This window comes from Protopterus annectens, chromosome 2.part1 (assembly GCF_019279795.1).
Source record: "Protopterus annectens isolate FY-2018-M chromosome 2.part1, PAN1.0, whole genome shotgun sequence".
NCBI lineage: Eukaryota > Metazoa > Chordata > Ceratodontiformes > Protopteridae > Protopterus > Protopterus annectens.
In genome coordinates, this window is record NC_056729.1 from 1,724,731,765 (window position 1) to 1,724,745,966 (window position 14,202).

Below are 14,202 nucleotides of genomic sequence, written 5' to 3' on the forward strand. Positions count from 1 at the left end.
CCCATTTGATAACTTGATCAAAGTTGTGTTGACTTTACTTCTGTGCTTCTAAAGTGTCACTTTTTACTTTGCTTTCATAATGAGTTTTTTGACAGATTTAGCTTACTTCTTCTAAATTTGCTGATTTTATTTTCAAATATTTGTACCTCTTTAAGAACACATGCTTTATTAAATAACTGATTTGTGTTTATTAAGTGTCAAGTGAAGATCTGTTTTAAACATGATGCTCAATCTCCCATGCCAAAAAATGTGGAACATTACTTCCTATAATATGGAACAAATTGGAAAAATGTGGAGCACTTAGTAAGGATCGCCAAAAAAGTTCTATTGACAAATTAATATGATTCCTACTATTCAATATTATTTACTATGGGTATTTGTTAAAAGGTTCTTACTGATGAATGTTCATAGGTTCATAGGTAGGTACTAGGCTATCATCCCAAGTGCCTACGTAAGCCTAGCCAACAAGGTTCCCTGGCTTACACCACCCAACAAAGTTATTTTCCTGTGCCACTGTCTTGCAGTGACACAGAGGTGATCCTGGGGGTGTATTTCCTATTTCCCATCCACTCATCAAGATTTTTCTTGAAGAGTGCTAATGAAGAACTTTGCTTGACATAGATGGGTAGCCTGTTCCAGAGTATGGGAAGTCTCTGGGACAGGAATCTATCTCTCCAGCATGTCCTGTTTATTGTGGTGACAAGGTTTAGGTCCCAAGAGTGTGTAGCTCTGAGGGATTGGGATTTCTTTAGGTGTAACATGTCCAACAGCTCTGGGTTTGACATAGCTTTATATGTTAGGCAGAGATCACCTCGGAGTAGGCGATATGCTGGTATGTGTGGTAAACTCTTTCAGTGTGGAAGAGGGTGTAAGAATTTTTAAGACTTAAAATAAGGAATTTTCCCCACTGTGGTACAACTAATAGGATGATCCTAAAAAATAAAAAGGTCTCCTTTTTTAACCCTCTGCAATGATTTTGGAAGGACAGTGCTATGACTTGTAATGCATAGAGGTTCTGAGGTATGTCTCCAACTCATAACATAGAGGACTTCAGTCTAATCTCTGATCATAACCAATTTATGTGTTACAGGCATGAATGCCAAGAAATTCACCTTGAGAATAAAGCTCAAGAGGGGAAGTATAGGTGTGATTTCGAAGGATACCTCTCAACTTGTTTGCTCTGGAATGCTGGACAAAGCCAAAAATAATGTAGGGGAGGGGAAATGCCCAAAATCAGGTACAATTTTTAAATAGTACACTATTTCACTTTAAAAAGTTAAAACAACGGTAGCTTTTGCATCAGCATGCATTTTCTTCTGAACAGTTAGAAGTATAAAACACCAATGACTGGCTTTACTGATTGACAGTGTTTATCAGTGATTCACCAGAAAATCAAACATTTTAGGAGGGAGAGGGTAAAACTATGAAGCAAACTCAGGAACATCCTGCAAAATCAGGGACAGTTGAGAGGTTTGGCTCAAAGTGTTTTACTGACTTTTCAGAGCCAGCAAAGCACTTTAGGGTTGTCAGACAGCAGGCAGAAATGAACTGTCTATCTGATTAGGGAACTTCTTTAAATGCTATAAATGCCACAAAGCATATCCCTTAACTGTCCAGAATTTTGCAGAATGTATATATTTTTGCCTCATATTTTTGGCCTGTTCCTCATAAAAATAACGTTTCCTGAAAAAAAAACTTCTACTCAAAATCCTACCTACCTTGATTGACTGTCCATCCTATCTCTACTAACACCTTCAGTTATCAGCTCCATTCTAGTTGCATTCTACCTTGTACATATTAATGCTATCACCAAATGTTAATGTATTTGTATTTTATTAATTATGTATTTGTTGCTAATGATTTTAAATGTGATGCATTTCGATGCATGTTAAGCTTTTCTGACCTGGACTCATATGAAAACGGGTTCTTTTGGCCTAGATGGACTTTCCTGGCAAACAAAAATGTCAATAAATAATAAAATCTTTGAGGACTGAAGTCAGTAATAATGATGTGAGTTTCAGACTTCCTATCCTTCAAAAATGTATGCTAATGCCAAACATGTTATTCTAGCAGTTTAGTACAGCAATATTTAAAATAGCTTCCTGATTTTAGACTTTCATCTATACCTCTCGACCTCTTAGTGCAAGTCTGCACGAAATCTGGACAAAGCCTAAAATAATGGGTGGACAAAAACTGGGACAGATTTTAAATATTGTTCTTATAAAAGACGACTCATAATTTGGAACTGGCGCAACGGTAGGGTTATCATCTCACAGCAAGAAGTTCTCCACTGAAAATTGGCTTAGATTCAAGGTGGACTTTCCCAGTAAACAAATGCTAAATAAAGCTAGGAAGTGGATAGAATAACCCGATCTGTGTTAACATGCATTTTCTGTATGATGTTTAGTCTGAAACTCAAATGTATGTCATTATTTAGAGACTTCAATACTCATTGATTTGCCAGAAAACCACATTTATAAGTAACAGACTAAAAATATGAGACTAAAATGTGGGCCATGTGGAAAAATCTGTGCAGTGTAGAGTTATGCCTTTACCCACCCCACTTACTGTTGGCTGCGTTCAGAATGGTTATGCTAAGGAGTTAAGATGTACCTGGCAGCATGATGTTCTTATAGCATGTCTCCACAGCTTTTAAAAGCTGTTTTAGCTTCTGCAGAATGAAGCTGGTTGGCACGGCTCTTAATCAGTCAGGGGCAAATCCAGAAACAATCAAGGAGGGACAATTTTAAAATATTAGTACTGTTCACTTGAGACAATCACATATTAAGAGAATGTTAATTAATATACGTTTTCCGATGTCAAAATCTATAAATTCAATTACTGTCATTATTTACTAAGTGTAATTCACAACCCTTCCTTCAAAAGTCACAACTTTGGGTGGGATTAAGAGGGACAGATCTAAAATCTGATACAATCAAGGACGCCCTTAAACAATCATGGACTGCTGAGAGGTATGGGTGGGGTGGTTAACAAAGGTTTGTTAAAACAGCTTTCTCATGTCAGAAGGGTACATAACAGCTAGTATTTTTTCCAGTTTTTGCTGAGTTTGCCATTTTGCCTTGTAATAGCAGCACTCCATGCATAATAAGTTGGTTATGATCGGAGTCACGATCATAATCCTGAGTGTTAAGCACCTTTAAAAGCTGCTCTGATTGTGTGTCCTACTACATCCTGGAGTACACAAAGCAGCCACCAACCTGACACCTTTAAAGGTGACAGATACCCCACCGTGTCACAAACTCATACACACCCAATCTCATGACATAGGTTCATAGGTAGGTACTAGGCTATCTGCCCAAGGGCATTTATAAGCCTAGCCAGAATGTGTCGGCTTTCACCACCCCATTGATTAATTAACTGAACCTCTGTCAAGCAGAGCCAATGAAGTGATCCCAGGGGTGTATTTTCTGTTACCCATCCACTTGTCAAGGTTTCTCTTGAAGAGTGTTAGTGAGGGGCTCTGCCTAACATAGTTTGGAATTTTGTTCCAAAGCATGGGGAGTCTCTGTGACAGGAATCTATCCCTCCAGCATGTTCTATTTATTGTTGTGGTGATGTTTAGCTCACTAGAGCACGTGGCTCGCAGTGGCTTGGTTTTCTTTAGGTGGAGCATGTCCATCAATTCTGAGTTGAACATGGCTTTGTAAGTCAGGCAGAGATCACCTCTGAGTAAGCGATATGCCACTGAGTACAGCCAGAGTTTTTTTAGTCGGGCTGCATAGGACATATGTTTGAGGCCAGTAATCCTCTTGGTGAGGTACTTTTGTGGTCTTTCCAGCTGTTGGAAGTGTCTTGTGAGGTACATCCCAAATGGGGCATTGTACTCTATGATGAGTCTAATGAGTGATGAGTAGAGGGGCACTATAACCTCTTTATTTCTAGATGCGAACCCTTTAGTAATTAGGTGGGCCACATAGAAGGATTTCCTAACTACTTTGGCAATATGATTGTCAAAGGAGAGATTACTATCTACCTGGGTCCCCAGATCTCTTATTACCTCTTCTGTATTAAGGGGGCTGCCACCTATGTGGTAATTCGTGGGTGTTTTGTTTTTCCCAAATGGGATGACTATGCATTTTTTGGCATTTAGCTTGAGGCCATGACTTTGACACCAGGTGTCCATCTCAGTAAGACCCTTTTGGAGGATGTCCGTGTCAGCCGGAGAGTCAATTATGGCTCCCAGTTTGCAGTCATCAGCGAACGTGGTTAGCCATAGTCCTCCTGTGTTTGCCTGTACTTCTGAGAAGTATATGCCGAACAGTAGGGGTCCCAGGACCGAGCCTTGTGGGACACCACTTGTGACTGGTTTAGAGTCGGACCTGGGGCCCGGTATTCTTACTGTGTGAGTTCGGTCTGTAAGCCAGTTGGCAACCCATCTCGTGACATAGGGGTTTATGTTCAGGCTGGTGAGTTTTTCTGTAATACCTGAGTGGGGAATGGTGTCGAAAGCCTTGTCGAGGTCAAGGTAGGCTGTGTGAACCACCTTTCCCTCGTCTATGGCCTTGGTGACTGTCTCAAAGAAGTCAACCAGGTTTAGTAGGCATGATCTGCCCTTAACAAAGCCAAACTGGGTCGGGTCAAGTGTTTGGAGGTTCCCAATGTCTTTGTTAATGAGCTCCATGATGATGTGTTCCATAGTCTTGCAGACCAGGCTAGTCAGACTTATGGGGCGATAGTTACCAGGGTCAGTTGTGGCCCCTCCTTTGTGAGGAGGAATAACCATTGCTGTGCGCCATTCTATGGGCACGTAGCCTGTGGAAAAGCTGAGATTGAACAGCGTGTTTAGGTGGGGGGGGTTAGTTCATTCTGTAGTTCATGCAAAACGCAGCCTGGGACACCATCTGGTCCCACTGATGCTGTGTTTTTGGCTTTTGAAAGGGCTGTTTTCACCTGTGCGTCTGTGATTTTTGGGACACTACACTTTTCCAGTATTGTTGTGGGCCCTTTTGGGGGTGAATTCTCAACTGTTCCTGATTTTTATTAAAAAAACACTATTCTTGATTTTGACTCAAAGTTTAGCACTGTCTGCCCTTCTTAATTCCTCCTAACACACACACGCACACAACAGTGTGGCAATTTGAACTAACAGTTTTTAGAACTGCTTTCTGGTGATTTGTAATTTTGAATCCCCAACTGTCTGCGTAGCTGCGCTGTGTCACCTCTGACTTCTCTGAAAACCAGTCGTTGCCCCCACTGCACCTTTCTCCACCTTTAAGGGGTAGTAGTACACGTGAGAATCGAATGCTCTGTGTGCAGGAGAGGCAGGGCGAAACAGTGTCTCTTTAAAGTGCAGTACAAACTCTCAGCTCGGCTAGGAAATGCTTTGTCACATGATATTTTGATGAATTAATGTGATTCAGTATTACTCCCAGTGTGGATTTGTTAAAAATCCTTAATGAAAGTGCGACAGTGGGAGGAGGGGACAGACGAGGGACATTTCTCATAATGAGGCACAGTGGACAAAGGTACGATGATGGAAGTGCCCATTTTAACTGGGTTAATCTGGCAACAAATTCGCATTTCAGGACCAGACTGAAACCCGGATCTTTGCAGGGCTCCTTTGTTAGTGTTATTCGCTCTACCTGCTCTGATGAACAGTCCCGCCTCCTAAACTCAGACGTTATTGTTCCTCCTTCTATGTTCAAAAACATTTCAAATGTGCACAGGACCCCTGCTCTGCTGGGATATCGGACCCCCCAATCAACCAGATACATTAACAAAAATGGAAGCCTACATTTTACTACTGGATGCCCCCATTCTCTAAGTGCACCCCAAGATTCTTAATTTCCAATTGTATCTCCAGCCACGTACTCCGCTCTTTGTAGACACCCCATTTCCAGCTGCACACCTAACCTCCACCTGGGAGACTTACAGCCCGCTCCCTCGCGATCCCCACTCCGCGTGCAGAAGTGGCTGTCCCCCGCGATCCCCACTCCGCGTGCAGAAGTGGCTACTCAGGCACGAGCGCATTGCTTATTGGTGGACTTGGGAAGTGTCATTCGTCTGGGAAACCCGACACGTGCAGAAGGAGGGAAGCCCTCTGCTTGGCTGCTACTGCAAGGGTTTGTAGGAATATTTCACAACCACTACGTACCAAATGCATGGATGTACTAACAGAAGGAAAGATAGGGATATCTGAGCCTGTGGAATATCAAAGGCAGCAATACACACTGTTTTAAATTACACATTGGTGCTGGCAAGGTAAACACGACAACTTGAGGGGCAGGGCAGAACTGACTTCCATAGGTAAGTTGTGTTTTGTTAAGAAAATAGTAAGGTTGTGTGCTCCAATGTTGACAGCAGCATCTCTGATTGAATCTTTACATTTTAAGCATCAGGGTGTCAGTATGTGTAAAGTACAAAGTAGCAGCCTCTCACTCTCTCTCATTTTTTTTACAAAGTAGCAGTCTTGTCACAAAAACAAGGTATCTGACAACTTACTTTAGATAGTGTGCATGTAACAAGAAGCTAATTTGTTTAGTACGTATGTGGGCGATTAACGGAAATGCCTCAGAGTGACTCAAGTTATGGATCCTCGGATTTTATAGAAAAATATGGACTGCTGTTTGCAGTGCCTGCTGGTAGACGTTTGCAGAGAGGTAAGCAGCTAAACAGCTTGCTTGACACAGTTCGTGTAACCTTATGAGGGGGATCGAGGATGCGAACCTGGGTTTATACACAAACACAACACATATGAAGACAGACAACTCCATCACCGTAGCTACTTTACCTCAGTATATCTTCTGCCTGTAAAGTACCATGAGGTGTGAATGGTTATTTACTTTGTTTTTGAAAACTGCCACTTTTAGTTGTTGAGTAAACGATTGCTGCAGCTTTTAATTGTCAGTCAGTTAATTTTTCGCTGTTGTCTGTTTGTAAACGCATAGCTGAAAGGCATTTGGTTGATACTTGTAACTTTTCCTAATCAGTATCGCAGCACCTGCTTTTTTCTGTGTGTTGTAAGGCTCTGTTTTTATCTCATAAGCAGCGGTTCAGATTGAGATGGTCACAGTGTGTGTGTGTGTGTGTGTGATAGAGAGACAGACGTACATACACAAACACATACTTGCATGCAAACAGGTGCCTGTGTATCCACATACAGGTACATATAAGTATGCATATGTTTGTGTTGTATGCTTATACATGTGTATCTGTATGTTGTCAACATGTGTACATACTCACAGACACACTGTGTGTGTGTGTGTGTGTGTGTGTGTGTGTGTGTATATATATATATATATATATATATATATATATAAATATATATATATATATATATGTATGGGTGTGTATGTACACATACAGAATTTCTCTGTATACCTGCACATATGTTTTATAAATAGCACTACAGCAGTGTACCTTATTGTTAATTATTCCCAGGACTCATGACAGCTTCTTGGAGCTAGAAAAGAAGTATTGGAACAGCCATTGATTATGCTTTCAGCTGCTTGTCATGTTGATAGTGTTTTTTTTTAACGTTTGACTGAATTCTTACTGTCAGTAGCCTCCACTGTTAACTTTGAAAGGTTAAGCTGTAACTCATGTCTGACTTGATTATTATAAGCCTAATGCTTGAATGATTGTTTTTTTGTGTACAGTTATATTGTCATTGACCTTTAAGAAGATATAGAACTTTTATTTTAATACACGATTTAAACAGTTATGAAATCTGGTGGCATCATCAGTTTACAAGAGGAAACATGCATGCTTTTATGTTAGACTAGTTTCATTGCTGTGCTAGTTTAAATGAAATTAGGAGCTAAATACAGATTATTTCCTGTTTTCTTGCTTTTATTTTTCTCTCTTTTCCCCATCAGTATGCCAGTGAGCATTACAATAAGGTGTATTTGATTGTTCTGAAAAGAGAACAGATTAGGACAATGGACAGTTGTGTCAGTGTATGAAACAAAGGGACAATAGACATTTCCAAGGTTTTGATAGTATAAATTTGGACAGTTAGTCTATGTGCCCCTGTTAGGGCTCCCCAGCAGATACTCTAATGTTGCATATGATGTTATCAATGAAGGATGCAAATCTGTCTTTTTTGTGGTCACTATTAACTATTTATATGTGTGTTACTTAGAGACTGACCCTGGCAACTTCTCAACAGAGGAAGGTACTCCCACGCAGAGTGAAATGTTGTACAAACATATAATGAATATGCCTGGGTATTGGGCATACTCAACAAAATGTTCACCTTTTTATATTCTGTGACTGATAAAATATTCTGACAGGAAAACTTATATTATTATGCTACAAACTTTTCCTGTAAGTGTCTAGCCATGCAGTTCCTAACAAATAACTGTAGGGTTTAGTATGGGGATTGTTTGTTATAGCAGATGTTGTTGTTTAGCTGTAATGTGACTAGATGTTAGTGCTTTTGTTGGTGTGGAGCTTAAAGGTCTTTCATGACTTGCATCAATGTGATTTCACAGTTGAGGGAAACTTTGGAAACATTTCACTTTATTTAGAGACAAATATGAAAACAATGCAGTTTATTTACCTGCTACTGTAGGATTTTGCTGTGATATGCTTGCTTGGAACATGGACCTTTTTTAAGAATGCCATATTTTGGCTGAAAAAGAATTCAGATCTTTGACCGTTAGAAAGGTCTTCTGTTATGATTTTTGAGGTTTAAAAGAAATGACTTTTACCAGTGAACTGGGTGTGCATTAATAGGTGAAAGGTATAATGTTGTTAGAGATAAGTAAAGGATGATCTTGCTTCCAGAAGTGAAATAGGAAAGAAATGCTCTTGTTTAAGGGAAAAATATGTTCTGTTAGTCCTTGTCAGCACCATTCATGGATCAGCACTTTCTTTTAGTCTGTTTTGTAACTCAACAACCCATTCACATTAATTTATTATTAAAGTAACTGCTCATATGTATTAGACTTCATACATCTAATAACTGGAGTAACATGTTTAAGGTATTCCTTGTCAGAATGTCTTTTTTGTGCCTTGATATGGATTTAGCACTGTTGCTGCGGTGTCATGAGTTAATGTCCTTAAAAACAAAGACTGCTGAAAGTGTTTCTTTGAAGGGTGCCAGTTTCATATCCACCTTGCGTTGTTTATGATGTCACATGTGAAGATGTAGATGTAATTAGACTTTTTTAATATAGTAAACTCTCATTTAATCGGAACTTAAGCAAACAGAACTCTCAAGTAACCAGAAAAAAAAATTGAAGAAATACAGTACAATTTTCATGCATTGCACTTTCTGCCCCCCCCCCCCGCACTGCAGAAAAATTGCTTACGTTTTTTAAAGTTTTGAAAAGGAAGATAGGAATAAATTCCCTGTCTCCCCAACTTAAGAACAAATCAAACCAAGCAAACAGTATTGGGTACAGTATTAGTCAGGCTGTTTTTAATAGTAACTGTCAAGCAACCAGAATAATCCGGCATCTACCAATCCCCGTGGGTGCTGGTTAACCGAGAGTTTACTGTATGCAATCACTATTCCAGAGGTATCACCCCTCATTGTCTTGTTAGTACAACTGCGTTACATTTAAGCGATTCCTTTCAGATATATATTCAGAATTAGTCTTTACTGATTGTTTCATCATGTATTCCATTACATATTGCCCTTTAACTAATGTATGCGAAGGTTTGCATGTGATATAGTCTGAGTATCTGTAATATCATACATTTTTACTGAGTATATAAACAGTATGAGAAATTTAAAGCAGTTCCAAATGTTATTATTAGAACTTTCAAAATAGCCCAACCCCTTGGCAAATATAGAAATTTAGAAGAAATCTACCTCTGTGTGTGTGTGTGTGTGTGTGTGTGTGTGTCTGTGTGTGTGTGTTTGTGTTGTGTAGTCTTTGGTGGAGGGGTGCCATATCCCCTGGGCAGTGAACTTGAAGAGGGTGCTGTTCAAGCAGACCTCTACAGATTAGTGAGGTGAAAACATATGAGGGTGGATTGTTTAGGTTCACTTGAGAACTGTAGTCAAAGAGAATTATGGAATAGTGTCCAGTAAAGTACATGAATAAACTCAGTAAATGAGTGGCTGTGAGTGACAAAGGTAAATGTTAAAGAAAGCAAGGTAGTGGAGACTGTGATTGTTCACGAGGCTGTAATAGTGGGCCAGATACCAAAACACTTGCTGTCAGTGTAACTGACTTAACTAAGGTGTATTACACCAGAGTAAATCACATACACTGAGAGCTGGTCTTTTGGAATCTGGCTTTTGGTGTGAGACTGTTGTTACATAGACCTTATACCGAAGTAAGTCACTTACACCAAGGGCAAGTTTTCAGAATGTGGCCCGTATTGTCTGTAAAAATAGAAAACACTGAACATAACAACTAAATTAACTTTATAAATTATAATGTGAGATGTATTTCCTGATAAATTGCATTGATAATTTTACTATTTATTGTAAGCTATGTACATTGTGCATTATCACCTGTTGCGGTTTTGATTTTATTGATTATTGTTGATGGCCTTGGTCATACAGTGAAGAAAAGTGTGGTATATATATGCCTGAGCTTTAGAAATGTCTATCAGCAGGTTACTCCTGTTTATGAAATATTGTCACGTGTGACTTGTCTACTTTTGTTAACTGGTTTGTGTCCCCCTGAGCCTATGCATTTCTTCCAGGGGAAGGCCTATGGTGGTAGTGGTCACTTCTGTAATAGTAGTACAGATCGTAGAGAGCTTTAATATATGCTTGTTTCATTATTCATGTGCTATTACTAACCAGAAAGTTATAGCTGTGCATATTTCTTGAGAGGCTTGAAGCCAAAAGCTCCAACAGAGTTACATCACAATACTTAACAAAAATATTATTTCACAATGTAAGCAGTCAAGTCAGTTTGTGAAATACAAACATACATGAATTATTGTAAACAGTAAATATGTGATATAAAGGTAACAGCGCTATTTACATCTCAGAGTACACGCAGCATTTTGCAGGTATTTGTTTAGGCACATATTGAGAAGTTTTTCTGAATGAGACCTCATGTGTCTCGATCACTGAAGCACAGCTGTCAGCCTTCATCACCAAAGTGATGAACACTGCTGATCAAATGGGCAAAATGTGGAACACTTACTAATGGTTTACTAACAACTTGAACTAGGAAGCTCACAGGATGGTTAAAATGTGAAAGTTTTACTTATAGAACAGGTCTTTTAATGAACTAATATGATTCAGTTCTACTTACCATGGATATCAGTTTAAAAATTGCTAACCCTGAATTTGTGAACATGAACTTTTTAAGACCCCAAATGAGGAACATTCCTCGAAATGGGGTACACTTGAGTGGTATGCAAAGACCTCTGAAACTGAGAATATAAAATAGGGAGAAATTAGGACCCAGTGGGGAGAAAAAGGGTCAGTATTGCACAGATGGCTTATGAAGAGGCAAAAGTAGCAGAAATTAGTAAAAAATGTCAAAGTGACGCATGGCAGAATCCTGGTGTTTTCATATCAAACGTATAAGATAAAATCTAACCTGCATTATTAGCTGGTTCTGTCACCGATACCAAATCCACACAACTAACGGTTTGGGGTGTCATCTCGTCGCCTATACCAAATCCACAAACTGACATTTTGGGGTGTCTTCTTGTCTTGTTGTTCATCTATGTGCATTCACTGGGGGTAGGGGGTGTTTGCTGATGACTGTGTTTTGTGGAGTAAACAATTCTCAAAACTCTATAAAAGAATTTCTTGAATGAGTATATTCATGTCATTTAAAGTTTCAAACATCTGGATATTTTTGGGGAAAAAATAGTTGAATGAAGAGAAATTAGGACCCAGGTTTATATTTAATGTTCGTACAGAAATTTTTTTGTCATTTGTTGTATTTGTGACATTATGTAATGGAGCTTTTCTCCCTGGGCCTCCACTGTAAATGGACCTTGTTCCAGTCAGACTTTCCCAGTAAACAAATGTAAAATAAATTAATAAAAGTGATTCTATTATTTTGTACAGTGACTTCAGCAGGTTTATATTTAATGTTCGTAGCAGTAAAGTATTTAGTCTTAGGGGTATATGAAAAAACTAATTTGGTCTGTTTGTGTCTCTTTAATGTAGTTCTGTCACTTGTCCGTTTTTTTAGAGTTTAACTTCCTATTTTAGATTACTCAGACTTCTTGCAAGGAATGTGCTGTTTCCATCATCGGAATGGATTACTGGTTAAGGACAGCACTTTTATTTATTGCCTGAACTGCACTTCCTAGTGACTTAAATTCCTAAAATAAATCCCTAATCATACACGATGAGGAGTTGATTGAGTTTTCCCTGAGTTCATGACACTCTGAGATTAAAATGCATTTGTTGCAGTCTTCCTCAGGAGTAACTTTAATCCTCCCCCAACACACACACACACACACACACACACACACACACACACACACACACACACACACACACACACACACACATGGTTCACATCTTCTTTTTTGGAAATCAGCTGTTATTTCTTTATTTATTTTTGTTTTCCCTGCTCGAATGCCAGTCTCCATGGTCCTTTTTCAGCCTCCGCCCGGGAGCAGTGTTTGGTTAAATGACTTGTTCAGAGTCACCAAGGAAATGGAAACTAGAGGAATCGAACCTGTCACCACTGGACCAAAGGAAAAAAGCTCATTCACAATTGTACTTAATTACCGTTACTAATAAGTCTTTGCATGACTAGTTATCTTAGTCACCATTGCTAATAAGTCTGTGCATGACTAGTTATCTTAATCGCCATTACTAGTAAGTCTGTGCATGATATTAATCGCCATTACTAGTACGTCTGTGCATGACTAGTTATATTAATCGCCATTACTAGTAAGTCTGTGCATGACTAGTTATATTAATCGCCATTACTAGTAAGTCTGTGCATGACTAGTTCAATCTGCAAGTGCAGGAACAACTTTTACTTCCCCACACTGCTTTGCTCCATCTGCTTTGAATCTCATACCTGCAGCCTGTGTTCTTCATTTTCCATCTGTCTTTCTCTGTATCCCATCCTGCAGTGTACACTGTTGAAACACTGTCTTTTAGTAATTAGGTCTTGAGTGTAACCAAAGAACAGCTGTCTACTTTTCTCATTTCGGTTGTCTTTCAGACATTTCCTGCCAACAAAGCTGAATATAAGTACCCTGATGCTGTTACCTCAGTCATAAGCAGCAAACTGGTCAGCAGATGAGCCGTCTGAATATAGAAGTATGAATATCTGATGTGGCTTAGTGGTAAATCACTTTGGTTATGGTGTGCAGGGTCCTGGTTTTGAGCCTGCAAAAGCTGTTTAATTTACTTTGGTAGGGGTTCTAGTCCCACACATGGTAAGTGTGGATATTTGTGTGTCTGTTTCTTTGTTAAACTACTCATGTACCTACTCTTGTGCTCAACGTTTTCTGTAATTCATAAATCCCAGTGCCATGGATCAACTGATCCACACCCCCTACCAGGGGCAGCAGTATCCTAGACCTGGTCATAAACAGCATGGGCAACTGGTGTTCCACACCAGAGGTTAATTTCTCGTTGGTCAGATCCAACCACAAGCTAATCACCCTAGACCTCCACATCCCGCCCCCATTAGGGAAGCCACCGTAAAAAAAATTCTCCAAAGCCAACTTCATGCTTCTTAAGACAGAAGTGGCAAACTTCACAACACCCATGCTGACGGACAGTAGAGGTACAACTGCTGAATCCTACACAAATGCACTTTTATAAGCACTTACACGAGTTCATGGATCGTGCAGTCTTTAACAGAACCAAGATGCTATCTTCCAAAAAATGGAAGCCAATCTTGTGGTCCCCTGCCATAAATAAACTCTACAACAGAAGAAAGAAACTGTTGCAAAAAAAGAGTAAAATCCCATGATTGGAGGAACTCCCTGGTCAGCCTCAGTAAGAAGCTGAGATCCCTCATAAAATCCTTCAAACATAGTTACAAAAACAAAATTGCCACTGATTCTAAAGACAACCACAAAGCATTCTATAGCTATGTCAAGAATCTCAATGGCAATACTCAGATCTGCTCTGAGTTGTAGCGTAGTGGCACTAAATATACAGAACCAACTGATATTGCCAACATCCTGGCAGATAGGTTCAGTGCTAACTTTACCCTCCTCTCATCCCTTAAATGGCCAATCTCTATACCGGAAGAATGCAATGTTCCTGTAATCACGGCTGCACAAGTAAAAAACACACTCTCCAAATGCAAGAACACAGCATCCATGGGA

General features: G+C 39.5%; 1 long non-coding RNA gene across 1 annotated transcript in view; it reads left to right on the forward strand.

Moving 5' to 3' along the window:
* Positions 1-5,384: 5,384 nt before the first annotated feature.
* The window catches only part of LOC122794609, a 597,416-nt gene continuing 588,598 nt past the window's right edge, over positions 5,385-14,202 (forward strand). Inside the window, exon 1 of the long non-coding RNA XR_006363660.1 lies at positions 5,385-6,267. This is a non-coding gene — a long non-coding RNA (uncharacterized LOC122794609). The remainder of the gene's footprint in view (positions 6,268-14,202) is intronic.